Genomic DNA, 13,146 nt, shown 5'->3' on the forward strand with positions numbered 1-13,146 from the left:
CTGATGGAGGCATAGAATTGCAGTACACACACACACACACACACACACACACACACACACACACACACACACACAAATACATACACTTTCTTGATCCATTCATTTACTGTGGGGCATCAGGTTTGGTTATGTATCTTATCTATGGTAAATAATGCTGCAATGAACATAGTTTTGCTGGTAGTTTTAGTATGGTCTTGTTTGTGATCATTTGGATGAATGCCCAAAATGGGATTGCTGGGTCTTAGAGGCACTCTATGTAGTTTTTTGAGGAACCTCCATACTACTTTCCAAAGTCTTCAAACAAGTTTAAACTCCCAACAAAAATGCATTAAGATTCCCTCTGTCCAAAGCCCATCCAGCATCTGTTCTTTTAAAAATCGGGAATGCTTCACGAACCTGCGTGTCATCCTCAGTCAGGGGCTATTGTTCTCTTTATTGTTCCAATGTTAGTGTATGTATTACTGAATTGAGCACAGAACATTTTTTATATATAAAGTGTAATTGATTTTCTTAAAGTAGACAATTCCACAAAAATTAAATTCAAAAGAATTGTGGTGAAATTTTAGAACCATGTATTTTTTACATAATAACACATTTAAGAATAAAGTCAAGATTGACATGTCAAAAACAAAATAATTCCAGATATTTGTTGTTCAACGCATGTGTTGGAGGAGGAATTCAATTATTCTGTACTAGGAACCTGTGATAATGAACACTATAGAAAGTGTTAAGGTTTGTTAAAAGTTTTAATGTTTTTAATATGTTTAATTTTGGGAATTTGCTCATATATGCCAAAATTTAGACTATTTAGCAGGTTGTAAAACTTTTCCACAAAGCATATAAGATTCATGGTAGCAGTCATACACTACTAAGTATGTACATTTCAGAGTTTATAGAAACTGTACTAATGAGAAGTTGCAAAGTGTTTGTGTAAAGAAGCAGAGTGAAGATTTAAGACATTACCTTCACAGTTTCTGTTAAAATTTAAGGGCTTCCTTACTTTATATGTTAGCGAGGAACAAATGATGGTATAAGCCATATACAAATGATGAGATGAACCATAAATAATAATCTTAGTGAGTAACTTTAAAGGCTATTGATAACCTATAAAATTCTGGTTTAACATCATAGACTTAGGCAGTTTTAAATGTACAGCAATATGAGAAAATAATAAATTGAATATGTAATTGTTTTGTTTTTTTATTTTATTAATCATTAATATTTATGTATTGGTTTTCCTTATTTGTAGCATTGTTTTCCTTGTTGTAATATAATACAACTTTTTGTAAGTCATCATTAGGAAGTACTTTGAGAATGTTATTGGGATGGCCACTCTGTTTTTTATAGGTATATGTGAATTTGCAAAAAGCAAAATTAGTAAAAACAAAACATTGATTAAACATTTTATCAATTAGAATCTGAATCAGGAGTGTTGATAAATGTCCACACCTAAAATCTTAGCCCTAGACTGAAGCACTAGTGTTACAATGTTGAGCACACAAAAGTGAGAGATTGTGTTTTGTTTTGTTTTGTTTTTGTTGGTTGTGGGGCTTGAACTCTGGGTCCTGGGTGCTGTCTTTCAGCTCTTCAGCTCAAGGCTAGTGCTACTACTTGAGTCACAGCAACTCTTCCATCTTTTTCTGCTTATGTGGTGCTGAGGAATCAAACCCAGGACCTCATGCATGCAAGGCAAGCACTCTACACTGAACCACCCTCCCAGCACCTGAAAGACTGTGTTTTAAAAAATCATCTAAACAACATTTACTTTCTGCTTTGGCTTATATAATGAAATAAAGAATATCTTTTTATGTTTTTGAATGGTCATACTTCTAAACTTATATTAAATTCAGCCACTTTATCCTTTACAAAGTCATGTAATATCTCTGAGAGTTTGCTTCTGTAAAGATTGTTTTTTTATTGATAATTTACTCTGAATAATTTTTTTTATCAAAATCACTTTATATTTTATGGTTTATCCTGTTTTTTTTTAAGTGTGAAAATACCAGTCAGAGGGGTTACAATTACATGGGCAAGGTAATGAGTACATTTCTTATCAAGCATTGTTGCATACTCCTTTGTTTCCCCTTACCATCCCTTCCAATCTCACCCCCCTTACATCCTGTTTCCCCATCCCACTTCCCCCCACCCAAAGTTGTAAAATTCGTTTTTTCGACATAATGTTTTGTATATCCCATTGTTGCAATGGGTCTACCTGTATCCCTATTTAAAAATGTTTTTCCTTCCCCTCCACAAATTATACCAACATCAAATACAGTGAAAACAGGGGTTATACCATGCGGGAGGGACATACAAAGTAACAAAGAAATCATCTTATAAATACGTTAGAAATAATTACAGGAAAGAAAAATAAATTTGAATTCTTACCTTGCGGTTCATTTCACCTAACATCAACTTATCTAACAATTTCTGCGTGTCTCAGACATACACTAGCAATTGCTAATAAGTGAAACCATGGGACCTATGATTCTTTGGACCTGGCTTTCTTCACTTAATATAATTTTTCCAAGTTTCCATTTCCTGGGGCAATAGCATTCTTTCAGATAGAGATATAGAATTCCATTGTGTATATATACAACATTTTCTTCATCCATTCATCTACTGAGGGGCATCTGGGTTGGTTCCATATCTTAGCTATGGTAATGCTGCAATAAATATATTTGTGCTGGTAGTTTTAGTATGGTCTTTTTTGTGATCATTTGGGTAAATGCCCAAAAGTGGGATTGCTGGGTCATAGGGAAGCTCTATGTGGAGTCTTCGGAGGATTCTCCATACTACATTCCAAAGTGGTTGAACAAGATTACACACACACTAAACATGCATTAAGGTTCCCTTTTGTCCACATCCCCTCCAGCATCTGTTGGTTTTAGAATTCTTGATTATAGCCATTCTAACTTACGTGAGGTGATATCTCAATGTTGATTGATTTGCATTTCTTTTATGGCTTGGGAGGTTGAGCATGTGTTTATTGGTCACCCTCCTTTCCTCTTCAGAGAAGTTTCTCTTTATGTCTTTAGCCCACTTATTTATTGGACAGTATTTTCGTTGAGTATTTGTTGTTGGAGGATTTAATTTTTTGTTTTCCAGGTCTATTTTAGATATGAAACCCTTGTCGGTTGTATGGCTAGTGAAGATCATCTCAGATTCCGTGGGCTTTCTATTGATCCTGCTAGCTATGTCCTTTGCCATGCAGAAGCTCTGCAATTGCATGCAATCCCATTTGTCCAACCTTTCTTTCCTTCGTTGTGCTTCTGGGTTTCTTTTTAGAAAATTTCAGCCTTTGTCAAGGAGACCTAGAGTTTCTCCTATTCCATCATGTAATGTTTTCAGAATGTCTGCTTTGACTCTGAGGTCTTTGATCCATTTGGAGTTGATTCTGGTATAGGGTGATATATAAGGATCTAGCCTTAATTTTCTACAAGTGATTAACCAATTTTGCCAGTACCATTTACTGAGCAGTCTGTCTTTCTTTGATTTTATCTTTTTAGATCCTTTATAGAATATTAGATGATTATGGGTCTGTAGGTTCAGTTCTGGGTTTTTAATTCTATTCTATTGTTCCATTGTTCTTGTACCAGTACAAAACAGTTTTAATTTATATGGCTTTGTAGTAGAGTTTGAAGTTTGGTATTGATATTCCTCCAACACTGTTCTTTCTGTTAAGTATCGCTTTTTGCAATTGGGGGTCTTTTGTTGTTCCATATGAATTTTTGGAATGCCTCTTCTATTTCCTTGAGGAATGCGTTTGGAATATTGATAAGTATGGTATTGAACTTGTAGATAGCCTTGGGAAATATTGCCATTTTCACAATGTTTATCCTTCCTATCGAGGAGCATGGGAGGTTTTGCCAATTTCTAAGTTCTCTTTTGATTTCCTTTTTCAGATTTTTAAAGTTTTCATCATAGAAGTCTTTCACTGCTTTGGTTAAGTTAATTCCTAGTTATTTTATTTTTGTGGGGCTATTACAAATGGAAAAGCTTTCTTGATTTGAGCCACGCTTTTCTCATTGTTGGCATACAGAAAAGCCATTAATTTTGGGGGTTAATTTTATACCCTGCTATTTTGCCAAAGTTTTGAATCAGCTTGAGTAATTTGGGAGTGGAGTCCGTGGGATTCTTTAAGTACAAGATCATGTCATTTGCAAAGAGGGAGAATTTTACTTCTTCTTTCTCTATTTGGATCCCTTTTATGGAATATTGTCTTATTTCTGTAGCTAGGCATTCTAATACTAAATTGAAGTTGAAAGAGTGGACATCCTTGTCTCATTCCTGAGTTAAGAGGAAATGGCTTTAGTATTTCACTATTAATTATATAATGCTGGCTGTAGGTTTTCCATATGCAGCTTTTATTGTATTGAGGAATGTTCCATGGATCCTAATTTTTCCAGAACCTTCATCATAAAGGGGTGTTGGATCTGGTCCAATGCTTTTTCTGCATCTGTTGAGATAACCATGTGATTTTAATCCTTGCTCTTGTTGATGTGATAAATTATATTAATTGATTTGTGTATATTGAACCAGGTTTGCATCCCAGAAATGAATCCTGTATGATAGTGGTATATGATTTTTTGGAGTAATTGTTGAATTCGATTGGCCAAGATTTTGTTGAAAAGCTTTGCATCAATGTTCATCAAAGAAATGGGTCTATAGTTCTCTTTCTTTGATGATTCTCTGCCTGTTTTTGGGATGAAGGTTATGATGGCTTCATAGCATGAGTTCGGTAGTGAACTTTCTCTTTCAATTTCATTGAAGAGTTGGAGCAGTATTGGTGTGAGCTGTTTTGAAGGTCTTGTACAATTCTGTTGTAAATCCATCAGTTCCTGGGATTTTTTTAGATGGGTGGTCTCTTAGTGGTGTGTTTATTTCAACGCTTGATATGGGCCCCTTAAGATGCTTTAACTCATCTTAGTTTAGTATTTGCATGTTGATAATTGCTAGCAATGGGTCCATTTCTGCCAAGTTTTCAAACTTATTAGCATAAAGGTTTGAAAATATTCCCTTATAATGTTCAGAATCTTGGTTGTTTCTGTGGTGATATTTCCATTCTCACATCTGAGTTTATTTATTTGGGTGTGTTCTTTCTGATAAGATTTGCTAAGGGTTTGTCAATTTTTTCAAAGAACCAACTTTTTGTTTTGTTGATTCTTTCTGTTTTTTTTTTATTCTAATTCGTTTAACTCTGATTTAATGTTAATTATTTCTTTCCATCTATTGAATTGGGGTTTATCTTGCTGATCTTTGTCAAGGTGGTTCAGATGTCTCATTAAGTGGTTGGATTCAGATCTCTCTAATTTGTTGGTGTAGGAACTCAGAGCTATAAACTTGCCTCTCAGTACTGCCCTTGCAGTGTCCCAGAGGAACTGGGAACTGGTAATTTGTGTGTTCATTTTTGTTGAATATCATGGACATTTGAATTTCCTTTCTAATCTCTTCCGTGACCCCCTGGTTATTCAACAGTGTGTCGTTCAGCCTCCATGTGTTACAAGACTTTTTTGGTGTCTTTTGGTGTTGAGTTCTAATTTTATTCCCTTGTGGTCTGAAAGAATGCAAGGTGTAACTTCAGTGTTTCTGAATTTGGACAAGTTTGCTTTATGACCTAAAATGTGATCTCTTTGGAAAATGTTCCATGTACTGCAGAGTAAATCGTGTATTCTCATGCTACTGGATGAAATATTCAGTAGATGTCTGTTAAATCTATTTGCTCTATGCAGTTGTATAAATCTGCGGTTTCTCTGTTGATTTTTTTGCTGATTTGATCTATATACTGAGGATAGTGGTGTGTTAAAATCCTCAACAATTAATGTCTTTGGATCTATGTGAGATCTGAGGGAAAATAGTGTCTCTTGGATAAATTTTGGTGCTCCATTGTTTGCTGATTCCATATTTAGAATTGCAATATCCTCCTGAAGTAGAGAACCCTTAAGTCGTATGTAGCAACCTTCTTTATCTCTTTTCACTAATTTCAATTCGAAGCATATTTTATCTGATATTATTATAGCAACTCCTTCCTGTTTATTGCAGCCGTTTGCTTGGTAGATTTCATTCCAGCCTTTCATTATAAAAACGTGTTTGTTTTATAGGTAAAGTGTGCCTCCTGAAGGCAGGAGATAGAATTATCTTGCTTTTTAATACAACTAGACAGTCTATTCCGCTAAATTGGAGCTTTAAGTCCGTTAATGTGAGAGGTAGGACTGTGAGGTGTTTGGTAGCTCCTGCCATGCTATCCACCTCCTTGGGGGCTGTGGAAACTTGGTTCTTCCTATGGTTCTTGGATTCTCAGTTTGGGTGTGGTTTCTTAGCCATTATTGTAGTCTTGTTGGTTTTCTGTGTGTAGGCCATCTTTAAGTATTTTTTATAGGGCTGGTTTGGTGGAGATATATTTTTCAGTTTTTCTTTGCTATGGAAAGTTTTTATTTGACCTTCGGTTATGAAGGAGAGTTTAGCTGGGTACAGTATTCTTGGTTGAAAATTGTTTGTCTTTAGGGCATGGTATACAGCCTTTCAGGCTCTTCTTGCTTTAATTATCTATGCTGAAAAATATGAGGTGATTCTAATTGGTTTTCCTTTATAGATGATTGATCTTTTCTCCTTGACATTTTTAGGAACTTATTCTTGGTCTGAAATGGTCCTGTGTGGATTATAATGTGACAATGGGAAGTGCTCTTCTGGTCTGGTCTATTTGGGGTTCTACAAGCATCTTGTATCTGAATAGGCCTATCTTTTTGTTTGTTTGGAAAGTTCTCTGCTAGGATCCTGTTAAACAAATTTCCTAGACAATTAACTTCTGTCTCTACGTGCTCCTCTACACCATTTGTCCTCAGAGTAGGCCTTCTGATCGTGTATTCCAAATGTTGAATAGATCTATCATATTTCTTGGATTTGTCTTGGATAGTTGTATGTTCTTTCTCTATAATACCTAGGCTGTCTTCAATCCCCGAGATTCGATCTTCTGCATGCTCTAACCTACTGTTGTCTTTCTACTTGGTTTTTTTATTTCTTTTCCTTCTAATTGGTCGGCTTTGATGGCTTCAAATTCTTTGTTGGAGCTTTGCTTTAGATCTTCTATGAACTTCTTTACTTCCTTAATTTGGTGTTCTCAAATCACTTAGTTGATTGGTTATGGTTTACTTGGACTCTCATTCCTGCTGTTGGGCTCCATTCAGCATTCCCTGTGTGGTCTCCCTGAATTCTTTCAGCTGTCTGTTTATGGATACCATGAATGCCTTTATTGATCTTTGTCTATTCTCATACCGATGTCACAATTCCTGTCTTACGCTTTGATTAGCTTCCTCACGTTCATGCAATTCCTGTAGTTCTCTTTGACTTTTCTCAGCCTGCTCACGCAATTCCTGTCTCTCTTCATCTGTTCTCTGCCTGCTCAGGCAATTCCTTTCTTTCCCTTTGACTGTTCTCAGCCTGCTCTCACAATTCCTTTATTTCTCTTTGACTGTTCTCAACCTGTTCACGCAACTACTGTTTCAGTCTTTGAGTCATTTCCTCACAGTCACGAGATTCCTGTATTAATGTTTGGTTTGCCTCCTCTCTCTCTCCCTATCAGGTTCAAACTGAGTCCTTTGCAAGCTTTCATTCTTTTCATTCACCACGTTTACCAGTAGTGTTTGTAGTGCTTTGCAGGAACTCTCTTCTGGATTATTCATTAACTGTTCTGTCACTGGATTATCATGAATGAGAATTGAGATATCCAGACTTGCCATTTTTCTCATGTTTTCCGGCTTGTTCTGCACACTTGATATGAAAGTGACACCAATTTTTTGCTAAAATACTATTTTAAGGCAAGCATCAAGGAATGTCCTGTAGTTGCATAGACAAAATGGCTGCAGATACAACCTAATTCAACAGACACAATCTATTCAACATCAAACAACTATGCATTAATGGGCTAAGAACAGCAAAGACGAATTTTTCAAATCAGAAATTATTATGTTTAGGGAGAAATGTGGGGAAAATAGGATTAGAAGTATGTGGAGAGATTAAAGTAAATTTAACCAAGTCCTAATCTCAGAGAGGGAAAGGGATTGGACAGAATTATAGGAGAGAAATTAAAAGAAAGATAATCAAAAATGGAAAAACAAAAATTTAAATTTAAAAAGTGAAACATTTAAAAATTGTGTAATTTTAAAGAAGTGATATTGAGAGAAGAAAAGTATAGGATGACAGGAGGGGGATGATAGAAAGGAGACATGAAAAAATAAAAAATAAAAATTCTTAAAAGTATTTACTTGAAAATTATCTGGTATAAAGATATAATACTGCTATTAAAAAGTTAAGCATAAAAGTTTGTGAATTAAGTAATACATTTCTGGATTAATTATGTACACAATGGGGGATAAGTTCTAATAATTGATGAAAGGTATTTATCTGGGGATGAGTCAAAAGAGCAATTAAGTCACACACAAAAAAAGAAAGACAAAAAAATGAAAAGAATCAAAAAAATAAAAAAATAAAAAAAGGACCAAAAGGTCAATAGAGATTTTTTTTTAAAATGCACACACACACACACACACACACACACACACACACACACACACACACACACACACACACACACACCTAAAATAAAAATTAGGAGAAGAAGAAAAAAAACGATTAATAGAAAACAATTTAAAAATTTTAAAAAATGGTACCAACAAGAGTTCTTTAGGTTTTTTTTTTGGTTGGGGGGTGAGGAATGGAAAGATCCTGTATCTCCCCTGTGTCTGTAACCAGTCTCTTCGTGGAGTCTCTGGTCTGCTTGTGGTGTTTGGTTTTCCTGTGGCCTGATTGATTTCTTACATCAGTTTGTTTGAGCAGTCAATAAAATTCTCCGCTTTATCCAGGATTTTGTGATCCTCTTTCAGGCTAGTTCAGTGCGAGGGAGATCTGCTTTGAGTATCACGAAAGAGAAAGATGGCTCTTTCCTCTAGTTTGGAGATGCTGTGATGAGGCTAAGTTCTGGGTAGGGTTGAGGCCTTTCAACAAACAGTAGCTTTTCCCTGAGGGTCTAGCTCCTGAGACTCCCAGACCCCAGCCTGGAGCCATTCTCAATGTTTATGTTTATTGAATTTCAATTGATTGTCTAGGCTGCTGTAGGTAGGGGAAGCCTCTGGTTCTGTTAACCCTGTGAAGATGGTCACTCCTCTGTGAGGGCAGAAATCTCTCTGTTTGGGCTGGTGACTTTCTCCTGGGTGGGTCTGAGCCTGGAAGGTCAGGTCAGATACCTGTGACCTGCTAATTGACTCTTTTGTTTTCTTCCAAGGCCTGAGTTGGAGATAGTTGCTCAGCCTGGCCTTTCTCAGTATCAAAGATGATGTCTGGTGGGGTCGTGGGAGGGGCAGCCTTCCCGCCTCTGCTCCATGAGAAGGAGTGAGGATGTCAGGATTCTATTCAGGCAGGAGTCTTTGTTCCTGGGTGTCTCTGCTCTGTGATCTGCAGGATGAATTTATCTGCTCCTTTTTAGTTCTTGTTGGTGTTGAGTAGAATCCACTCACCCACTGCATATGGCGACTTTGTCCTGGACTCTCTGTTGTAGATATGGTGGCTATGGGTGCCACAGATGCTGCCACAACCGTGGCTCCTGGCAAGTGCTCAGATCTGTCTTCTTGCCTGGATCTTCCCTCTCTAGTCAAACTCTGTGTACAGTGATGGCACACTTGGTGTGATTATCTAGGCTAGTACTGTTCACTGGAACACTAAAACTGCTTTGTATGTGAGAACTTGTTTAGCCTCCAGGTTCTCCTCTACCATCTTCCTCCGACATCTATGAAAATCTTTATATTTTATGTTGATTGGTTATTATACAACAAATACCTTCAAATGTACATGTAGTGTCTAAAGATAGCCGTATTAATATTCTCATATAGCTCTTATTTATCTGTTATGCACTTTCAGTATTATGATATTTCTCTCTCTCTTATACTCTCTCTCATTTCCTCACTTTCTCTTTCATGCTTCATGTCTGCTACATAGAATTTCTGGTGGTCTACTATCATCATTCAGGATCCACTGGTTTGTGGAAACATGAGAGGGATAAGCAGTTACCTTGCCTTATTTAAGAGTTACAATTGTGATGTGATATTATTATTTGCCATTCTAAATGGTAAAACAACAGATCTAGGAATTCCTTTTCACTTTTATTACTATTATAAATTTTATCTCATAGGAATAATTGGGATGGATAAGATACTTTTAACCTGTGACCTAAAAGTACTTTTCCTTTTACAAACAACCTTTTTCTTTGACTATCAGTGAGTAACTACATGTAATGAAAACAAAGCTATCCTATGGAAAGTACTCTGAAGTTGTTCACAGGGATGAAAAACAAGGTAATGGGGAAGTGAGTACAAAGGCTACCCATTAGTTCCGGGAAGATGGCAGAGGAGAAGCTGGAATCTAAACAAGCTTTCGCATAGAAAGCAGTTTTAGAGATCCAGTGAATAGTCCTAAGCCAGAAAACCACACCAAGTGTGCCATCACAGGACAGAGAGTCAGGCGAGAGAGGGAAAATCCAGGCAAGGAGACAGATCTGAGCTCTAGCCAGCAGCCACCACGCAGGCAGCTGTGGCACTGGCGAAGAGCGCAGGGGCCATACCTGAGCCACAGAGAATCCAGGATGAAGAAGCCAGACGCAGTAGGTGAGCAGATTCTACTCAACACCAGCAAGAACTGACAAGGAGAGGACATCTTCATCCTGCAGTTCGCAGACCAGAGACGACCCAGGAACCAAGACTCGGCGTGAGTAGAAGCCTGACATCCTCACTCCTTCTCAGGGAGCAGAGGAGGGAAGGCCACCCCTCCCCCCGCCAGTACCGGAGATCTCCATCTTGGATACCGACAAAGCTCGGAGGAGCTGCTAGCTCCAACTCAAGCCTTGGAATAAAACGAGTCATTTAGCAGGTCACAAGAACTTAATGGCGGTGTGACCTGCCAGACTCAGCTCCACCCAGGGAAAAGTCACCCAGCTCCAGCACCAGCCCTAGGAGTGGCTTTCTTCACTGGGTAATCAGAGCCAGAGTCTGTCCCTCCCTCTAGCAGCATGGACAATCAATGGAAATTCAGTAAACAGAAACCCTGAGAATAGCTCCAGGCTGGGCTCTGTGAGTTTTTCACAAACTAGCCCCAGGGAAAAGCTACTGTTTGTTGAAAGGCCTCAACTCTCCCCAGAACCTAGCCTCATCACTGCATGCCCCTCTTTTGTGATTCTCAGAGCAGATCAACCTCCCATTGAACTAGCCTCGGAGGAGGATCGCCGAATCCTGGGTAGAGCAGAGCATTTTTCTGCCTTTTCAAACAAACTGACTTAAGAAACCAACCAAGCCACAGGACCACAAGCAGACCAGAGACTCCAACAAGAGGCTGGTTACGGACATCAGGGAGATACAGGATTTTTCCCACCCCTCCCAAAAAATTCAAAGAACATCTTCTTCTTCTTCTTCTTCTTCTTCTTCTTCTTCTTCTTCTTCTTCTTCTTCTTCTTCTTCTTCTTCTTCTTCTTCTTCTTCTTCTTCTTCTTCTTCTTCTTCTTCTTCTTCTTCTTCTTCTTCTTCTTCTTCTTCTTCTTCTTCTTCTTCTTCTTCCTCTTCTTCCTCTTCTTCCTCTTCTTCCTCTTCTTCCTCTTCTTCCTCTTCTTCTTCTTCTTCTTCTTCTTCTTCTTCTTCTTCTTCTTCTTCTTCTTCTTCTTCTTCTTCTTCTTCTTCTTCTTCTTCTTCTTCTTCTTCTTCTTCTTCCTCTTCTTCCTCTTCTTCCTCTTCTTCCTCTTCTTCCTCTTCTTCCTCTTCTTCCTCTTCTTCTTCTTCTTCTTCTTCTTCTTCTTCTTCTTCTTCTTCTTCTTCTCTTCTTCCTCTTCTTCCTCTTCTTCCTCTTCTTCCTCTTCTTCCTCTTCTTCTTCTTCTTCTTCTTCTTCTTCTTCTTCTTCTTCTTCTTCTTCTTCTTCTTCTTCCTCTTCTTCCTCTTCTTCCTCTTCTTCCTCTTCTTCTTCTTCTTCTTCTTCTTCTTCTTCTTCTTCTTCTTCTTCTGGTACCTTATATAAAAAAGAAATTTTTTTCTATTCTAAAACATAATTTAATCTTTAATTTTTGACTTTTTTGAAAAAAAAATTGTTGTCCAGTAACTTTTTTTTCCCCTCTTATAATTTTTATTTTAGGGTACGTGAGTGTGCGTTTTTCTTTCTTTTTTTGTTTTCTTTCTCTTTTTTCTTTTAAATTATCTTTTTGTTTTTTGTTTAGCTCTACTGAACGTCTGATCTTTTTTTCCTCCTTTCTTATCCTTTTCACCTTTTCCTCTCTTTCGTTCTTCTTTATGTGACTTAACTCTTGTCCTGCACTCCTCAGATGAACCCATAGTTGAATATTAGACCCTATCCCCCATTGTGTACACACTTAATCCACAAATTTATTGCTCAATTCAAAACCTCTGAGACTTAAATTCCTTAATAGCAGTACTATCTCTTAATACCTATATAATATTTTAAGCTTTTTTATTCTTAAGTTTTTCACATCTCCTCTATACCCCTTCCCTTCTGTCAATATATTCACGTTCTTCTCCAAACAGATTGTATTTATCTCCATAATATTATTAATTTTTACTTTTCAATTTTTTCTGGCTTCTTTTCTTTTCCCTTTCTCTTTATTCTTTTTTTCTCTCTCTCTACTTTCATACTACCCAACCTATTTCCTGCTTTAAGATTAGGACTTAACTCTCCCTGAGCCTCCCCACACCAATCTATTCCTATTTTTTACCCACATCTCTCCCTAACCCTAATAATTTCTGGTTTTCCAAAGTCTTCTTTGCGGTTCGAAGCCAATTAACATATAGTTGTTTGATGTTGAATAGATGTATCTGTTGAATTAGATCGTATCTGTAGACTATTGACCATACAAATGCAAACTTTGATTTATGGTTGCCTTAAGATAGTGTACAAGCACAAAACTGATGCTATTTTCATCTCAAATGGGCAGAGTAAGCAGGAAAAACACAAGAAAAACGGCAAATCCGGGTATCTTGATAATCAGGGGACAGAACAGATAATGAATAATCCGGAGGAGAGTTCCCAAATAGCTCTACAAACATTGCTGGCAAACATGATAAATGAAAAGATTGAAAGCTTACAAAGGACTCTGTATGAGCGTGATA

At 37.2% G+C, this 13,146-nt stretch overlaps 1 non-coding gene across 1 annotated transcript; it reads right to left on the reverse strand.

Moving 5' to 3' along the window:
• Positions 1 to 372: 372 nt before the first annotated feature.
• LOC122095413 lies at positions 373 to 474 on the reverse strand. Its single transcript, XR_006145123.1, has one exon. It is a non-coding gene; the product is annotated as a U6 spliceosomal RNA (small nuclear RNA).
• Positions 475 to 13,146: the final 12,672 nt, after the last annotated feature.

Source organism: Dipodomys spectabilis, unplaced genomic scaffold (assembly GCF_019054845.1).
Source record: "Dipodomys spectabilis isolate Male_0828 unplaced genomic scaffold, ASM1905484v1 ptg000349l, whole genome shotgun sequence".
Classification (NCBI taxonomy): Eukaryota; Metazoa; Chordata; class Mammalia; order Rodentia; family Heteromyidae; genus Dipodomys; species Dipodomys spectabilis.